The sequence below is a fragment of the Cherax quadricarinatus genome, unplaced genomic scaffold (genome assembly GCF_038502225.1).
Source record: "Cherax quadricarinatus isolate ZL_2023a unplaced genomic scaffold, ASM3850222v1 Contig154, whole genome shotgun sequence".
Classification (NCBI taxonomy): domain Eukaryota; kingdom Metazoa; phylum Arthropoda; class Malacostraca; order Decapoda; family Parastacidae; genus Cherax; species Cherax quadricarinatus.
Genome location: NW_027195180.1, coordinates 122453 through 141354, shown reverse-complemented (window position 1 = coordinate 141354; position 18902 = coordinate 122453). Strand labels below are relative to the sequence as shown.

General features: G+C 42.7%; 1 pseudogene; it reads left to right on the top strand.

The window, feature by feature from the left end:
* LOC128705972 (CDP-diacylglycerol--glycerol-3-phosphate 3-phosphatidyltransferase, mitochondrial-like) overlaps positions 1 to 15512 on the top strand; it is a 111072-nt pseudogene extending 95560 nt beyond the window's left edge.
* Positions 15513 to 18902: the final 3390 nt, after the last annotated feature.

Sequence of the window (18902 nt, the reverse complement as noted above, 5' to 3'; positions counted from 1 at the left end):
AATTTTTCTACGTAAATAAAAAAGAGAATGTACCAGACTGTAGTGGTACTATCTTTTTTATATGAGTGTACAGCATGGAACCACAGTCGATGGCCTCCACTCCAAACCAACAGATACAGATACTAATGCCGGAAAAAAAATCCCTCCCCCCAGTACCAACAATACCACCAGTCCGATGACATTCTTCTTTGCAAATATACAGGGTCTAAAGCCAGCAACAAACAACAAAATACCTTTCATCCGTGGACTGCTTGCAGAGGCAAAGGCAATGTTCGCGGCTTTCACTGAGACCCCACATAAAGGATCACTTGGACAACGAAATATGGATCCCAGGTTACAACCTATACAGATGTGACAGAGTGAACAGGAGAAAGGGGGGGGGGTGGCCTGTACATTGCAGAGTCACTTGTTTGCACAGAACTGCTTAATGCCTCAAATGATGTGGTGGAAGTTTTAGCAGTAAAGATCGAGAACCAAAACCTAGTCATTGTGGTAGTCTACAAGCCTCCGGATGCAACATCCCAGCAATTCCAGGAACAGCTGTTAAAAATTGACCACTGTCTGGAAAATCTTCCAGCTCCTGCACCCAACATCTTGCTCCTGGGGGATTTCAACTTAAGGCACCTAAAATGGAGGAATATAGCAAATAATATTGTTGCAGTAATAACACCAGGAGGCAGCTCTGATGAAAACTCACACTCACACGAGCTTTTAAATCTCTGCACAAAATTCAATTTAAACCAGCAAATAATAGAGCCTACTAGACTGGAGAATACACTAGACCTCATCTTCACTAACAATGATGATCTGATAAGAAATGTCACCATATCAAAAACAATATACTCAGATCACAACATAATTGAGGTTCAGACATGTATGCGCGGAGCCCCAGACCGACATAATGAGATTAGTCACGAGGGAGCATTCACCAAATTCAACTTGAATAACAAAAACATAAAGTGGGACCAAGTAAACCAAGTCCTAACCGATATAAGCTGGGAAGATATACTAAGCAACACAGACCCCAACTTATGCCTAGAACAGATTAACTTGGTGGCACTCGATGTATGCACAAGGCTTATTCCTCTAAGAAAAAGGAGGAGTAGATGTAAAATAGAAAGAGACAGGCGCTCCCTTTACAGGCGACGGAAAAGAATAGCAGAGCGGCTAAAAGAGGTCAATATATCTGAAATGCGTAGGGAGACACTGGTCAGAGAAATAGCAAACATCGAACTTAAGCTAAAGGAATCTTATAGGAGTCAGGAATCGCGGGAAGAACTAAAAGCCATAAATGAAATCGAAAGAAACCCAAAGTATTTCTTCTCCTATGCCAAATCAAAGTCGAGAACAACGTCCAGTATTGGGCCCCTACTTAAACAAGATGGGTCCTACACAGATGACAGCAAGGAAATGAGTGAGCTACTCAAGTCCCCCTCTTCAAGGGGGGCTCCTTGGCGTGGTGAAGAGGCTCTTGGTCTGAGGAATTAGACCTGTCGGTCTCCTTCCTCAGACCGAACCTAATTACCCCCCAATCCCCCGTTCCCTATCCCATCCTCCCCTTTTTCCTTTCCTCCTCCTCCTCCCCACCCCTCCCTTTTGCCCTTCCTTTTTGGCATTTTTTTTTTTTTTCCCACAGGCACGCTAGTTCCTAGGTAGGGGAAAGGGTACCGGGGTCCATCCCATTCCGTTGAGGTTCTTGGCGGTGGCGTAGTTTGCCATGGAATCTGGATTGCCTGGGGATGTCCCGATCCCTCTCCGGTATCCCGGTGGGTGGCTTTGGGTGTCTCTCGGGCGACGGGTGTATCTCTGGAAGCCACCTTTTGGATTCCAGGGGTGGTGGCCGAAGGAGGTATGCTTTGTGGCGGATTTCTGGCCGCCCTCTCTTTTGTCCACCGAGGTAGCTCGGCAGATGTGAGGTTGCTATCCCGGATTGCCAGTTTACTGGCATGATGGGTAGGGTATGGCACGGGTTCCATGCTGCATCTGCGCTACTTGCGGTGCTGAGGTCCTCTTGGGCGCGGAGGGAGATTTCTGGCCCTTTCATTCCTCCTAGGAACTATCCCTCCCCGGTCCCCCCTTTTTTTATTCTTTTTTTTTATTTTTATTTTCTTTTCTTCTTTCTTTTTTTTTCTTAAAAACAAAAAGAAAGAAGTAACCTAACCATGGCAGCCCTAGTCCATGAACCTGCTACCCCCGGGCCCCTTCTTGATACTGCACCCCGTTCTGACCCCGCCTCGTCTTTGGACCACTCTTCGGACACTCCTCATGCCTCTGTACCTCTTGCCGGTGCTGTTTCCTCCCCCGCTTCAGGTACTGAGGCCTCGACTGACTCCTTCAATTTAACTGACCTTCACTCTCCTCTGACTATGCTTCCGGCCTCTCCCTCTACAGTGCGGCAATTTTCAGTGTCCATCAATGGACACTGATCCACCCTCTGTTCCTTCTCTCTCCTCTGCTCCATCTGCGCAACTCCTTTCTTCACAGCGCACCGTTCCTTCGCTGCTTGAACGTTTTCCACTGCCTCCGCATGTGGACTTTTCTAACCCCTCTAGTCCGTAGGAACCCTTACCTGCGGATTTCAGGTATCTTTATCATTGCCAATCATGGCCTATTTACTGTGGAATATACGCGGCCTCAGGGGTAATCGGGGTGAGCTTCAGATGTTACTCTCCCAGTTTTCCCCTGTTGGTGTTTGCTTACAGGAACCAAAATTACACTCTGCTGTTATCTCTCCCATCTCAGGCTATAATTTATTGTATTCTTCAGATCCTTTTCCTGATGGGACCTTTAATGAAAGTGCCCTTCTTCTACGCACTGATATTCCGTACCATCAGCTATTTGTTCGTACCTCGCTGCATTACACAGCAGCCCGTATCCACTTGCATAGGTGGTATACACTCTGTTCTTTATATCTCTCTCCTTCTCGGGCATTATCTATTCCGGATATTGCCTTTCTTGTTTCGTCATTACCACCACCGATTCTGTTACTTGGCGATTTTAATGCCCACCACTTCCTCTGGGGGGTCTCACTGTGATTCCCGTGGCATTCAGTTAGAGGCTTTTCTTGCCACGCACCCCCTCCATGTTTTAAATACGGGTACTCACACCCATTTTGATCCTCGGACTCTCACACTCTCTTGCATCGATCTCTCAGTCTGCTCTTCCTCCGCCGCATTAGACTTCACTTGGTCTGTTCTCCCGGACTTACATGACAGCGATCATTTTCCAATCATTCTTACTTCCCCTTCATATTCACCACCTCTTCACATCCCACGCTGGCAATTTGATCAGGCAAATTGTAGATGAATGGTTCAAAGAACCGACATGTTGTTAAATTAGACACATGTGCAACTCTTGGGTATCTTTATTGAGGAAACGTTTCGCCACACAGTGGCTTCATCAGTCCATACATAGGAGAAACTTGAAGAACAGGAGGAGAATGAGGTAATCAGTCCCTCAACCTTGAGTCGATGTGGTCAGTCCATCAATCTTGAATAGAATATGGCATATGAGTGGAGAAGCAGCTTATAAACCGTATGGCAGGAGAGGTGCAGCAGTCGTAGGTGGTGTCACATTTGTTCAGTGTGGAAGTAGGTCGTGCCCAAGGGTTAGGCAAGAGAAGAATTCCCAAGTATTAAGATCCCAAGAAGTTGCAGTGTCTGACAGGATTGTAGATGAATGGTTCAAAGAACCAACATGTTGTTAAATTAGACACATGTGCAACTCTTGGGTATCTTTTTTGAGGAAACGTTTTGCCACACAGTGGCTTCATCAGTCCATACGTAGGAGAAACTTGAAGAACAGGAGGAGAATGAGGTAATCAGTCCCTCAACCTTGAGTCAATGTGGTCAGTCCATCAATCTTGATGGACTATTCCAGATTGATGGACTGACCACATCGACTCAAGGTTGAGGGACTGATTACCTCATTCTCCTCCTGTTCTTCAAGTTTCTCCTACGTATGGACTGATGAAGCCACTGTGTGGCGAAACGTTTCCTCAATAAAGATACCCAAGAGTTGCACATGTGTCTAATTTAACATCAGGCAGATTGGAACCTTTACTCACACCTAACTGTTTTTAGAGAGGTTCCTTCTTCGTCCTCCATCAATGAGCTTTTACACCTCTTCTCGTCCTCCGTTTTAACCGCAGCTTCTAATTGTATACCCCAAACTTCGGGCAGGCATTCTCAGAAATGCGTGCCTTGGTGGTCTCCTGCTTGTGCTCGTGCAGTACGTTTGAAACGTGCTGCATGGGGCAGGTACCGGTACAATAGAACCACGGAGAGACTTCTTGATTTTAAGCAGAAGCGTGCGATCGCTCGCCGTGTCATCCGTGACGCTAAACGCACTTGCTGGCGAGATTATATCTCCACCATCACCTCTGCTTCCTCTATGAGTGCAGTCTGGAGAAAAGTACGAAAACTGAGTGGTAAATATTCTCCTGACCCGGCTCCTGTTCTGCGGGTTGCCGGTGTTGATATAGCAAACCCACTAGAGGTTGCCAATGAAATTGGCAATCATCTGGTCCGTATTTCTCAGGGACTCCATCTATGCCCCTCGTTTCTTTCCTCAAAGTCTGCCAGAGAGTTAGCACCCTTGGACTTTTCTTCTCTCAGAGAATTACAGTATAATGTGCCTTTTACACTTCAAGAACTGGAGGCAACACTCACAGCTTGCCGATCATCGGCAGCTGGGCCCGACGACATTCATATTCGTATGCTACAACATTTACATCAGTCAGCCCTTGCAGTCCTATTACGCCTTTACAATCTTATTTGGTCACAAGGAGTTCTTCCACAGCTGTGGAAATCTGCCATTGTTCTCCCTTTCCGCAAACCAGACACTACGGGACATGAAGCCTCCCACTATCGTCCCATTGCTCTTACCAGTGCAGTTTGCAAAGTGATGGAACGCCTGGTAAATAGACGTTTAGTGTGGTATTTAGAGACACACAACAGTCTCTCCACTCGTCAATATGGCTTTCGTAAGGGACGTTCTACCATAGACCCCTTACTACGCTTGGATACGTATGTTCGTAATGCCTTTGCGAATAACCACTCAGTTATTGCCATATTTTTTGACCTTGAGAAGGCATATGACACAACTTGGAGGTATAATATTTTAGCCCAAGCCCACTCCTTAGGCCTTCGAGGCAATCTACCATCCTTCCTTAAGAACTTTTTAACTGACAGGCATTTCCGTGTTCGGGTTAATAATGTGCTCTCCCCGGACTTTATCCAAGCTGAAGGTGTCCCCCAGGGATGTGTTCTGAGCACAACACTTTTTCTCCTTGCTATTAGTGATTTGGCCTCTAGTCTTCCATCAAATATTTGGTCATCACTCTATGTTGATGACTTTGCTATTGCCTGTGCAGGCGCTGACTGGCACCTCATTACAGTTTCTCTCCAGCATGCGGTCGACCGTGTATCCAATTGGGCCACCACACATGGGTTTAAATTTTCCAGCACTAAAACCCACCAAATTACTTTCACTAGACGCTCTGTCATCTCCGATCATCCTTTGTACCTCTATGGCTCTCGTATCCCTGAACGTGATACAGTCAAGTTTCTGGGCCTCCTCTTTGACCGTAGGTTATCCTGGAAACCTCACATTACCTCTCTGAAGGCAACTTGTCACAGCCGGCTGAACCTTCTTAAAACCCTTGCTCATCTTTCATGGGGAGCTGATCGTCGAACCCTCCTTCACCTACATTCCACCCTCATTTTATCGAAACTTGATTACAGTGACCAGATCTATTCAGCGGCATCTCCTGCTACTCTCTCTAGCCTTAACCCCATTCATCACCAAGGATTACGTTTATGCCTTGGTGCTTTTCGCTCTTCCCCTGTCGAGAGCCTCTATGCAGAAGCGAACATTCCATCCTTATCCGATCGCCGTGATGCCCATTGCCTTCGCTACTATGTACGCTCTCATGATCTCCGCAATCCTTCCATTTATAGAATGGTCACTGATATTAGTAGACATTCTTTATTTGTTCGCCGCCCCTGTTTACTCCGTCCCTTCTCTCTTCGCCTTCATTCGCTCTTGTCTTCTCTTCAATTACCACCTTTCTATGTTCATGTAGCATCTCACTTTTCCCTACCCCCCTGGGAAGTTCCAGCTGTTCGAGTCTGTTCTTTCTCTCTCCCTTGCTCGAAAGCCCAACTGTCTACAGTCGCTTCCCGCTCTCTTTTTCTTGACCACTTCCACTCTCATTCTCATGCCATTGCTGTGTACACAGATGGCTCTAAGTCTTCTGACGGCGTAGGATTCGCAGCAGTGTTTCCGGACAGCATCGTACGAGGGCATTTACTACCTTCGGCTAGTATTTTTACTGCTGAATTGTATGCCATCCTTGCAGCACTTATCCGTATTGCATCTATGCCCGTGTCATCATTTGTGGTTGTCTCAGACTCCCTTAGTGCTTTACAGGCTATACAGAAATTTGATACACCTCACCCCTTAGTCCTCCATATCCAACTTTGGCTACGCCGCATCTTTACCAAGCATAAAGATATTGTTTTTTGTTGGGTCCCTGGTCATGTAGACGTACAGGGCAATGAACAAGCAGACACTGCTGTGCGGTCAGCAGTACATGACCTACCAGTTTCATATAGAGGTATTCCATGTATGGACTATTTTGCTGCAATATCTTCCCACCTTCACACCCGTTGGCAACAACGTTGGTCTACTATGCTCGGCAACAAACTTCAATCTATTAAACCGAGTATAGGTTACTGGCCGTCTTCTTATCACCAGTGTCGAGGTTGGGAGACTACTCTCTCCCGTCTTCGCATTGGCCATACTCGTCTTACTCATGGATATCTCATGGAGAGGCGCCCTGCTCCTCTCTGTGAGAATTGCCAAGCTCCATTATCAGTCAGCCACATTCTGTTGGACTGCCCACTTTATCAACGAGCACGCAGAATTTACCTCCGTCGTCGTCTTCGCTCCGCTGCTCTCTCTTTACCTTCCCTTCTCGCTGATGGACCCACCTTTCATCCGGACTCTCTCATTGACTTTTTGACAACAACTGATTTGCTTCACAAATTCTGATACCTTCAGCTCTTTCTACTTCAATCTCTTGCTACCCTCTACCCCCGTACTATCCCGTGCCCCGCTGTTTTCTGTAACCTACTGATCATCCCTCCTCCCTTCTGCCACCCAATACCCTCGCTTCCTTCCCTACCCTGCAGCGCTGTATAGCCCTTGTGGCTTAGCGCTTCTTTTTGATTATAATATTAATAATAATAATACTCAAGTCCCAATATGACTCAGTTTTTAGCAAGCTGCTAACCAGACTGAGAGTCGAAGATCAAAATGAATTTTTTATAAGAGAGCCACAGAATTTGGTTAACACAAGCCTATCTGATGTTATCCTGACGCCAAATGACTTCGAACAGGCGATAAATGACATGCCCATGCACTCTGCCCCAGGGCCAGACTCATGGAACTCCGTGTTCATCAAGAACTGCAAGAAGCCCCTATCACAAGCCTTTACCATCCTATGGAGAGGGAGCATGGACACGGGGGTCGTCCCACAGTTACTAAAAACAACAGACATAGCCCCACTCCACAAAGGGGGCAGTAAAGCAACAGCAAAGAACTACAGACCGATAGCACTAACATCCCATATCATAAAAATCTTTGAAAGGGTCCTAAGAAGCAAGATCACCACCCATCTAGAAACCCATCAGTTACACAACCCAGGGCAACATGGGTTTAGAACAGGTCGCTCCTGTCTGTCTCAACTATTGGATCACTACGACAAGGTCCTAGATGCACTAGAAGACAAAAAGAATGCAGATGTAATATATACAGACTTTGCAAAAGCCTTCGACAAGTGTGACCATGGCGTAATAGCGCACAAAATGCGTGCTAAAGGAATAACAGGAAAAGTCGGTCGATGGATCTATAATTTCCTCACTAACAGAACACAGAGAGTAGTGGTCAACAGAGTAAAGTCCGAGGCAGCTACGGTGAAAAGCTCTGTTCCACAAGGCACAGTACTCGCTCCCATCTTGTTCCTCATCCTCATATCTGACATAGACAAGGATGTCAGCCACAGCACCGTGTCTTCCTTTGTAGATGACACCCGAATCTGCATGACAGTGTCTTCCATTGCAGACACTGCAAGGCTCCAGGCGGACATCAACCAAATCTTTCAGTGGGCTGCAGAAAACAATATGAAGTTCAACGATGAGAAATTTCAGTTACTCAGATATGGTAAACACGAGGAAATTAAATCTTCATCAGAGTACAAAACAAATTCTTGCCACAAAATAGAGCGAAACACCAACGTCAAAGACCTGGGAGTGATCATGTCGGAGGATCTCACCTTCAAGGACCATAACATTGTATCAATCGCATCTGCTAGAAAAATGACATGATGGATAATGAGAACCTTCAAAACTAGGGATGCCAAGCCCATGATGACACTCTTCAGGTCACTTGTTCTATCTAGGCTGGAATATTGCTGCACACTAACAGCACCTTTCAAGGCAGGTGAAATTGCTGACCTAGAAAATGTACAGAGAACCTTCACGGCGCGCATAACGGAGATAAAACACCTCAATTACTGGGAGCGCTTGAGGTTCTTGAACCTGTATTCCCTGGAATGCAGGTGGGAGAGATACATGATTATATACACCTGGAAAATCCTAGAGGGACTAGTACCGAACTTGCACACGAAAATCACTCACTACGAAAGCAAAAGACTTGGCAGACGATGCAACATCCCCCCAATGAAAAGCAGGGGTGTCACTAGCACGTTAAGAGACCATACAATAAGTGTCAGGGGCCCGAGACTGTTCAACTGCCTCCCAGCATACATAAGAGGGATTACCAACAGACCCCTGGCAGTCTTCAAGTTGGCGCTGGACAAGCACCTGAAGTCGGTTCCTGACCAGCCGGGCTGTGGCTCGTACGTTGGTTTGCGTGCAGCCAGCAGTAACAGCCTGGTTGATCAGGCTCTGATCCACCAGGAGGCCTGGTCACAGACCGGGCCGCGGGGGCTTTGACCCCCGGAACTCTCTCCAGGTAAACTCCAGGTAATTGCATTGAGGAGGATGCTGGAGGCAGTAGAGATGTTTAAGAACAGCGTGCAGTGAGAATATTATGCAAACTTTGCAGAGCGTAAAAATTAGAAGAGGGTATGGCATTATTAAGGATATTATTCAGTAGGTGGAGGATGGACTGTTGAGGTAGGTTGGGGCATTAAGAGAGTATGGTGTAAAGTAGGATAACCAAAAGGGTGTATAAATACAATTCGGAAGGAAGGATGGGCATACTGTTGGAGCATAAGCACAGATTCATTTATAAAGGGATTCAGAGAAACCAGGCAGCTGGAATTTTCCCTTAGAGATGAGAAATGGTGCCTTCATTCTGAAAGGGGGGGATATTGCTGTTTAGAGGGTCACTACCAATGTGATGTCTGCAGTGTCTAGCAAGACAGTTATTAAATAAATACCGACTATGTCCTTTTATGGGTCATCTTGTGACACACAAAATATAATATACTGTACTACTATTACAAATGAGGTTTTCAGTTTGATTAGAACATGTTACATAATTTCAGGGCCAATGTGAGTAATGACTACTTCACTAATAGACAGGATCATTACTTTGTCTTAGATGTCTCTCCTGAACTTGCAGACTTCTATCTCAAGATCATGGATACAGTCAGCAAGTTCTCCCTACAGCTTCAGACAGATAATACTACTACTGTTCTTCCAGACACAACATGTATACTGGTAATATGTATAATATATGTAAATTATTGTTTAATACTATGTATGTGTTTGCTTAATAATATTTCACACGAAGATAGAAACTCAGAAAATTTCTTGATCTGTGTAATTCGACTTCTCGTTGGGGTCCTCTTCAGTACTGTATTTTTTATTTTATTCTATTATCACACTGGCCGATTCCCACCAAGGCAGGGTGGCCCGAAAAAGAAAAACTTTCACCATCATTCACTCCATCACTGTCTTGCCAGAAGGGTGCTTTACACTACAGTTTTTAAACTGCAACATTAACACCCCTCCTTCAGAGTGCAGGCACTGTACTTCCCATCTCCAGGACTCAAGTCCGGCCTGCCGGTTTCCCTGAACCCCTTCATAAATGTTACTTTGCTCACACTCCAACAGCACGTCAAGTATTAAAAACCATTTGTCTCCATTCACTCCTATCAAACACGCTCACGCATGCCTGCTGGAAGTCCAAGCCCCTCGCACACAAAACCTCCTTTACCCCCTCCCTCCAGCCTTTCCTAGGCCGACCCCTACCCCGCCTTCCTTCCACTACGGACTGATACACTCTTGAAGTCATTCTGTTTCGCTCCATTCTCTCTACATGTCCAAACCACCTCAACAACCCTTCCTCAGCCATCTGGACAACAGTTTTGGTAATCCCGCACCTCCTCCTAACTTCCAAACTACGAATTCTCTGCATTATATTCACACCACACATTGCCCTCAGACATGACATCTCCACTGCCTCCAGCCTTCTCCTCGCTGCAACATTCATCACCCATGCTTCACACCCATATAAGAGCGTTGGTAAAACTATACTCTCATACATTCCCCTCTTTGCCTCCAAGGACAAAGTTCTTTGTCTCCACAGACTCCTAAGTGCACCACTCACCCTTTTCCCCTCATCAATTCTATGATTCACCTCATCTTTCATAGACCCATCCGCTGACACGTCCACTCCCAAATATCTGAATACATTCACCTCCTCCATACTCTCTCCCTCCAATCTGATATCCAATCTTTCATCACCTAATCTTTTTGTTATCCTCATAACCTTACTCTTTCCTGTATTCACCTTTAATTTTCTTCTTTTGCACACCCTACCAAATTCATCCACCAGTCTCTGCAACTTCTCTTCAGAATCTCCCAAGAGCACAGTGTCATCAGCAAAGAGCAACTGTGACAACTCCCACTTTGTGTGTGATTCTTTATCTTTTAACTCCATGCCTCTTGCCAAGACCCTCGCATTTACTTCTCTTACAACCCCATCTATAAATATATTAAACAACCACGGTGACATCACACATCCTTGTCTAAGGCCTACTTTTACTGGGAAATAATTTCACCTCTTTCCTACATACTCTAACTTGAGCCTCACTATCCTCGTAAAAACTCTTCATGTCCGAACCACCTCAACAACCCTTCCTCAGCCCTCTGGACAACAGTTTTGGTAATCCCGCACCTCCTCCTAACTTCCAAACTACGAATTCTCTGCATTATATTCACACCACACATTGCCCTCAGACATGACATCTCCACTGCCTCCAGCCTTCTCCTCGCTGCAACATTCATCACCCACGCTTCACACCCATATAAGAGCGTTGGTAAAACTATACTCTCATACATTCCCCTCTTTGCCTCCAAGGAGAAAGTTCTTTGTCTCCACAGACTCCTAAGTGCACCACTCACTCTTTTTCCCTCATCAATTCTATGATTCACCTCATCTTTCATAGACCCATCCGCTGACACGTCCACTCCCAAATATCTGAATACGTTCACCTCCTCCATACTCTCTCCCTCCAATCTGATATCCAATCTTTCATCACCTAATCTTTTTGTTATCCTCATAACCTTACTCTTTCCTGTATTCACCTTTAATTTTCTTCTTTTGCACACCCTACCAAATTCATCCACCAATCTCTGCAACTTCTCTTCCGAATCTCCCAAGAGCACAGTGTCATCAGCAAAGAGCAGCTGTGACAACTCCCACTTTGTGTGTGATTCTTTATCTTTTAACTCCACGCCTCTTGCCAAGACCCTCGCATTTACTTCTCTTACAACCCCATCTATAAATATATTAAACAACCATGGTGACATCACACATCCTTGTCTAAGGCCTACTTTTACTGGGAAAAAATTTCCCTCTTTCCTACATACTCTAACTTGAGCCTCACTATCCCTCTTCCATACATTTATTAAATAATTGCACCAACCACTCCAAAACTATATCCCCACCTGCTTTTAACATTTCTATCTTTATCCCATCAATCCCGGCTGCCTTACCCCCTTTCATTTTACCTACTGCCTCACGAACTTCCCCCACACTCACAACTGGCTCTTCCTCACTCCTACAAGATGTTATTCCTCCTTGCCCTATACATGAAATCACAGCTTCCCTATCTTCATCAACATTTAACAATTCCTCAAAATATTCCCTCCATCTTCCCAATACCTCTAACTCTCCATTTAATAACTCTCCTCTCCTATTTTTAACTGACAAATCCATTTGTTCTCTAGGCTTTCTTAACTTGTTAATCTCACTCCAAAACTTTTTCTTATTTTCAACAAAATTTGTTGATAACATCTCACCCACTCTCTCATTTGCTCTCTTTTTACATTGCTTCACCACTCTCTTAATATGTATACATATAAAGTTTGTGTCTCCATATCTACCTGGAGGGTGTTCCGGGGGTCAGTGCCCAAGCACCTGATGTGGATACCGAAACCGTGGATGGTAGCAAACCTGTACTTATTATAAAGTCTAATTGATAAATTATGCACAATAAGCAGAGAATTATCACTTTTTCACTGATGGGAAGCACTTTATGGCTTCTCTTCAACTTAATAGAAGAATACATGAAAAGTATTCTTCAGGGGACTGAAGCTTTTTATAGTATTCTCATGGCTCATCCCAAAGTAAGATGTGTTTTAATAATTCTTTTTTACATTGCATTTTTTGTATCTTGATGAAACACTATTTGATAGTTGTGAAGAAAAGATATATTTGCAGAAAATAACTTTGTAACTTCTGTATGACTTCATAAAAATTTTAACAGCTCTAAGTGATGTCCCAATAAAACCTGGTTCAGCAAATATGTCTTGTCTTCACACAGTAAATGAAGATAGACAGGTTTTGCATGTGTCTTATTTATCATGATGGTATTGTGAACCATTAAGATAGTGATTGTGAACCATTAAGATAGTGATTGTGAACCATTAAGATAGTGATGCTTTTTTTAACAACTCTTGGCAGTATGCCTTTTGGATTCTTTTAAAAGATCAACCATTATTTGTGTATTCGTATATTAAAGTTAATTTTTCATGTTTACATTGAAAAAAATAAAACTGCTGGTTCCTTGTTTATTGTGAAAAATTACTGCATGTGCTTATAAAAATTGCTTATATTAAGTAATGTACCTTTTATTCCATATCTCTTCAGTAAAATGGATTAAATATAATTTTAGTATAGTCAGTATACAGCAGGGCCCCGCTTTACGGCGTTTCGCTTTACGGCGTTCCGCTAATACGGACATTTCAAATTATGACCAAAACTCGCTATACGGCTCCCCCCACCTGTCTTTCTAATACGGTCACAGCGGCCCACTGAGTTTGTTTACATTCTCCCTGACCACATCTCCTTATTATGTCTGGAAACTTTCCAAAATTTCAAGTGTTTTAAAGTTATTGTATATTTTATATGTATTGTACTTGATAATTAAATTTGTGTACACCTGTGCCTAAATAAACTTACACACTGTGCTGGCATGTAGGTACACATTAAAATCACTAAGAGTCTCTCTACTCTTGATGCAATAATAATAATAATAATAATAATAATAATAGTAATAATAATAATCTCTTGGGTGCATTAATGTCGCATATTACGTTAATATAGACATTTCCCTTAATCTATCTATGATATTTTTTCAAAATTATATAAGAAACACATTATGTAACACACAAACATGATACATGCACCCACAGTATAAAAATTTATACAAATATATATGAGATGTTTACCAAACGGTTTGTAGAAGTGTCGGAAGAATTACGTTTTCTCTAGCCCGTCACCTGTTATTAGGGATAACTGTAGAAAAATATTCCTTTCGTATGCCTTCACTTTATAGCTATAATTCTGTACTAACTTGTACACAGTGTAAGAGTATTTGTTTCGTGATTTAATTATTATAATAATAAAAATATTATAAGGTAAAAGTTTCACAAACTCTTACAAATGTACATGAATGAACTAAAACTGGACACGTATTAATACCGTCTATTTCGCCTGACCGAGTGATCATCCACAACCTGTTCAGTTTGTTTGTTTACGCTGTCTGAGCTCGGTGTATCATTAAATGTTGTATATTACGTTAATATACACATTTTCATTAATCCATCCGTGATATTTTTTTCAAAATTATATAATAAACACGATACATAACATAAATACATAACATATGTGTAGAGAACCTAGGATAACCCAAAAAAGTCAGAGTGACTTACTTCCATTGCCTTCACTCAGAGCATCATTTCTTCTCAAAATGATGTTACATGAGAATGGGAGTGTTCTTCTTTATTTATTCTATCGTATCAATGTAGAGACAACCTGTACACAATGTAACTTGTACACAAACCAGACGTGTACACTGTTTACAAAACTTACCTTCGCCTGGTTTGTTTACATAACTCTGCGCCAGTCCTCTCTCATGCACTCATTCTTTCTCTCTGGTATGGTAGCCCGGCTGACTACCATACATACCACACTTGATTTTTTACAATAAATACTACTCATCTCACCCTATATTTTCAGGTAAGTAATGAGTGAACTGTATATACATTTTATCGCTCTGGGATGCTTAAATATCATAGAATAGTATGTGTGGGTGGGGTGGCCTGGTATGGTAGCCTGGCTGACTACCATACATACCACACTTGATTTCTTACAATAAATACTACTTGTCTCACCCTAGATTAAGACTATAAATATTTTAAGGTAAGTAATGAGTGCACTATGTGTGTATTGTACTTTTTTATTGTTTTTTGATGCCTGGTTCTATTGCTAACATAATATATGTTAGTGTAAACTTGTTATCTAGTGTTTGTATGCATTTGTAAGTGGAAAAAAAGGGTGTTCCACTTTACGGCGGTTTCCGCTTTACGGCAGTAGCCTGGAACCTAACCCGCCGTATAAGTGGGACCCTCCTGTATATACATTTAATATGGAATTCTATAGTGAAGTATCCTGCAAGTCTTGACAAATATAAATAATGTGTCAAATATTCAAGAATCCTTTATTGAATATTCCAAGTTTTCTGCATAGAAAAATGGCTAAGCAGAAAAATAGCTTATGTGGCACCATGGCAGGGTGACCTGAAAAAGAAGAGAGACATTCATAGAGTTTTTCTTCTTTATACATTTAGTAATAATAATATATTTCATGATATTTTACTATCTCACCAGGCTAATGGATTCCTTGGGGCCAGTGGATTTGCTGGAGCCATCCCGGCTGCTTACACACAACTTGCAAAGTTGTTCTTCGAGACGTTACAGAAAGGAAGGCAGAGTAAACGCATCACCAAGTTCGAGTATCAGCGACCAAGTTGGACATTCCATGCCAAAGGACTGTGGTATTACCAACCTTATCAGTCCTTGCCTTTGCTCACTATGATTGGCTCCCCAAACTTTGGTAAGTGTCAATATTTTGACACTTGAGAGGTAGGACTGCATGTCAAGACAGAAATACAGAACAGAGGTGGATCTGAAGACAACCCTCATTGTGGCGACCCAAAGCTTTACCCTCCAGAGAGCACTGCATCAAGAGCAAGAGCATTTATATGGCAGTTCAAGTCGGGTAACTCAACAAACCTTCACTACTCAAGACCGGCTGGTTCCTTACTGGGTGCGCTTTGTAATGCCTGTAATTAAAGTCTTTTTCTAACGATTCATCAGCTGTGTTATAAAGTTTTTAATGTACATATATTGTTTGCACTTAAAATAGAATTTTTACATTAAGAATTCTCTTAAATTTGTATTTATCTGAACATGATACAGAGAAGTACAAAGGAATACAGTTAAGTGCAACTTGCCAAAGCCCCTTGTATGCAGAGCATTATGGGCAGGCTTAAAATTAACTTAAGATTAATTAAGCAATGATGTATTCAGTGGTAAAACATTATTGTAAACAGATAACAATTAAGCACAAATGAGTATTACTAAGACAGGTCATATGGTCATTTTCTGTGTTACTGTGCATTCAGTAGAATGGAGTATTCTGTTAGGTAATGTAGTTAAAAAAAACACAGTTTGATTGGGTCTCAGGTTAAACATACATGTATATGTGATACAATTATGAGAAACATTTAAGATGTACAATTTATAAGATACAATTATTCAGTATTTATTTGGTTGTGGGTGAGTAAGTGATTTTTGAGAAGAAACTTGAATTTATAAACAGACAGTGTTTCTTTTATATTTACAGGTAATGAATTCCAGATTTTAGGGCCTTTTATGTGCATTGAGTTTTTGCATAGTGTGAGATGGACACGAGGAACATCAAAGAGTGATCTGTGCCTTGTGTTATGGTCATGTGTTCTGTTGAGGTTGGTAAGGAGATGTTTGAGGGGAGGGTTTATATCAGTGTTAAGTGTTCTATGTATGTAGTAGGTGCAGTAATAAGTATGGATGTTTTGTATGGTGAGTAGGTTTAGAGTTTTGAATACTGGTGGAGTGTGCTGTCTGTAGTGGGAATTTGTTATCATTCTGACTGCAACCTTTTGTTGGGTAATTAATGGTCTGAGATGGTTTATTGTTGTTGAGCCCCATGCATAAATTCCATAGGTGAGATAGGGGTAAATAAGAGAGTGATATAGGGCCAGGAGGGCTGACTGTGGAACATAGTACTGCGTCTTCGATAGTATATCTACGGTCTTGGAAATTTTCTTGGAAATTTGTTGTACATGTGTGTAGTGATACTGCTCCTGTGGGGAGCAGCAGCAGGATAATACTGCACCACCTCTCGGGGCCCTTAACAACAACAGTTTGGTGTGTGTCATGGGCGCCAACACATGGTGTGTGATTCTCTTCTCTTCTATCCATATATTAGTGATGCAGATTACATGGTGAGTTTAAATATGTGGCCTGTAGTTATAACTTTTCTCTTGACATATGCAAGACATCACCATCCCTGTGGAAGCCGTTATTAGATGTACTAGTCATTACATTTTGTTGTTGCAGAAGTACTATGAAGATTCTATGTTCAATAAAGCCTAGAGATAAGGCCTGTGTTTCTATCACAACAATTTATTGAACATAGAATCCTGGGCTACCTGGTGGTGATCCTGCGCTAGACTACATCACAACATGGAGCGTTGACTGAAACCTGAGAGGCTAGACTGTGACCCCAGCTTATCAACGGCTGCTCAGGAATGGAAGCACTGGTTTAAGTCTTTCGAAAACTTCTTGGGAGCCCTTCCTAAAGAAGATCTAGATAAACTAAGTCTGCTCATCAATTTTGTGTCACCTAAGATATATGAGGCTATTTCTGAGTGTAATACCTACGAAGATGCTATCAAAACCCTCAAGTCTCAGTATATTAAACCTACAAATGAAATCTTTGCACGCTATAGCCTTGCAACTCGCCGCCAGCAGATTGATGAATCCTTAGAGGCTTAGAGAAATACCTTCAAGCACTGAAAATTTTAGGTAAGGACTGTCACTACCAAGCAGTGACAGCTGCTCAGTATTGTGAAGAGTCCATCAGGGATGCTTTTATCAGTGGCCTGCAATCACCAATAATAAGGCAGCGTTTATTGGAGAATAAAACTCTCGACTTAGCCGCTGCCTTTGACCAGGCAAGAGCTCTAGATTCAGCCCAGAAGAATTCTGAAGTATACAGCACCACTCAGCCTTCTCGAGTGGTAAGTGCTGCAATTCCTGACCAAGACTCTTGCAATGAAGTTACTGGGGAACCTGCCTCAGTGACAGCAGCAGCAGGTACGGTGTGTTTCTTTTGTGGTTTTTCAAGACATCCACGTCCAAAGTGTCCTGCTCGTGAAGCAATGTGCCGTAAATGCCACAAGAAAGGTCACTTTGCTAAAGTATGTCGTGCTAATGCATCAACAAGAGCTAGTGCCTCCACACATTCCAGTGATCATGCGACTCTAGCAACAGTGACTTCTGTGGCTGCTCCAAATTCACTGTCAAAGGCAGTTGTGAAAGTATTCATCAAAGGAACAGAAGTAGATGGTCTTACTGATAGTGGCAGCTCAGAGAGTTTCATCAACCTTGACTTAGTTAAACGCCACTCCTTGACTGTACATCACTCATCAGGTACCGTTTCCATGGCATCAACATCTCTCTCTATTCAGACCTTAGGCTTTTGTAAGGTAAATCTCAGAGTTAATGGAAAGGATTACCAAGATGTACATTTAGCTATTCTGCCACAACTGTGCTCTGATGTTATCCTTGGTCAGGACTTTCAGAAGCTGCATGGTAGTGTCACCTTAACATATGGAGGTGAACTGCCTCCTCTTGTTGTCTGTGGACTTAGCACTTTAAGGGTAGACCCACCAAAGCTGTTTGCAAATCTTACCGCGGATTGCCATCCTATATCAGCTATTCTTATCAGGATCGGATGTTCATTGAGAAAGAAACTCAGAGGCTGCTGAAGGAGGGTATTATAGAACCGAGTAATTCCCCCTGGCGTGCACAGGTTGTTGTTGTTAAAGATGATTATAGGAAACGGAGACTGGCTATCGATTACTCTGAGACAATCAACAAATTTACACTTCTTGATGGGTACCCTCTACCTCGAATTGATGATACAGTGAACAAAATTGCTCAGTACTATGTGTTTAGCACATTTGATCTACAGAGTGCCTATCATCAAGTCCCTATAAGGAATGAAGATAAACCATACACAGCGTTTCAGGCTAGTGATGGCCTGTATCAGTTTACCAGAGTCCCTTTTGGAGTCACCAATGGGGTAGCCTGCTTCCAACGAATTATGGATTCACTCATTCAGGAAGAGCAACTCATCGGAACTTACGTGTATTTAGATAATGTTACCATTTGTGGCAAGACCCAGGAGGAACATGATGTAAACCTTGATAAGTTTTTGGAAGCCGCCAAGAAGAAAAATATCAGTTACAA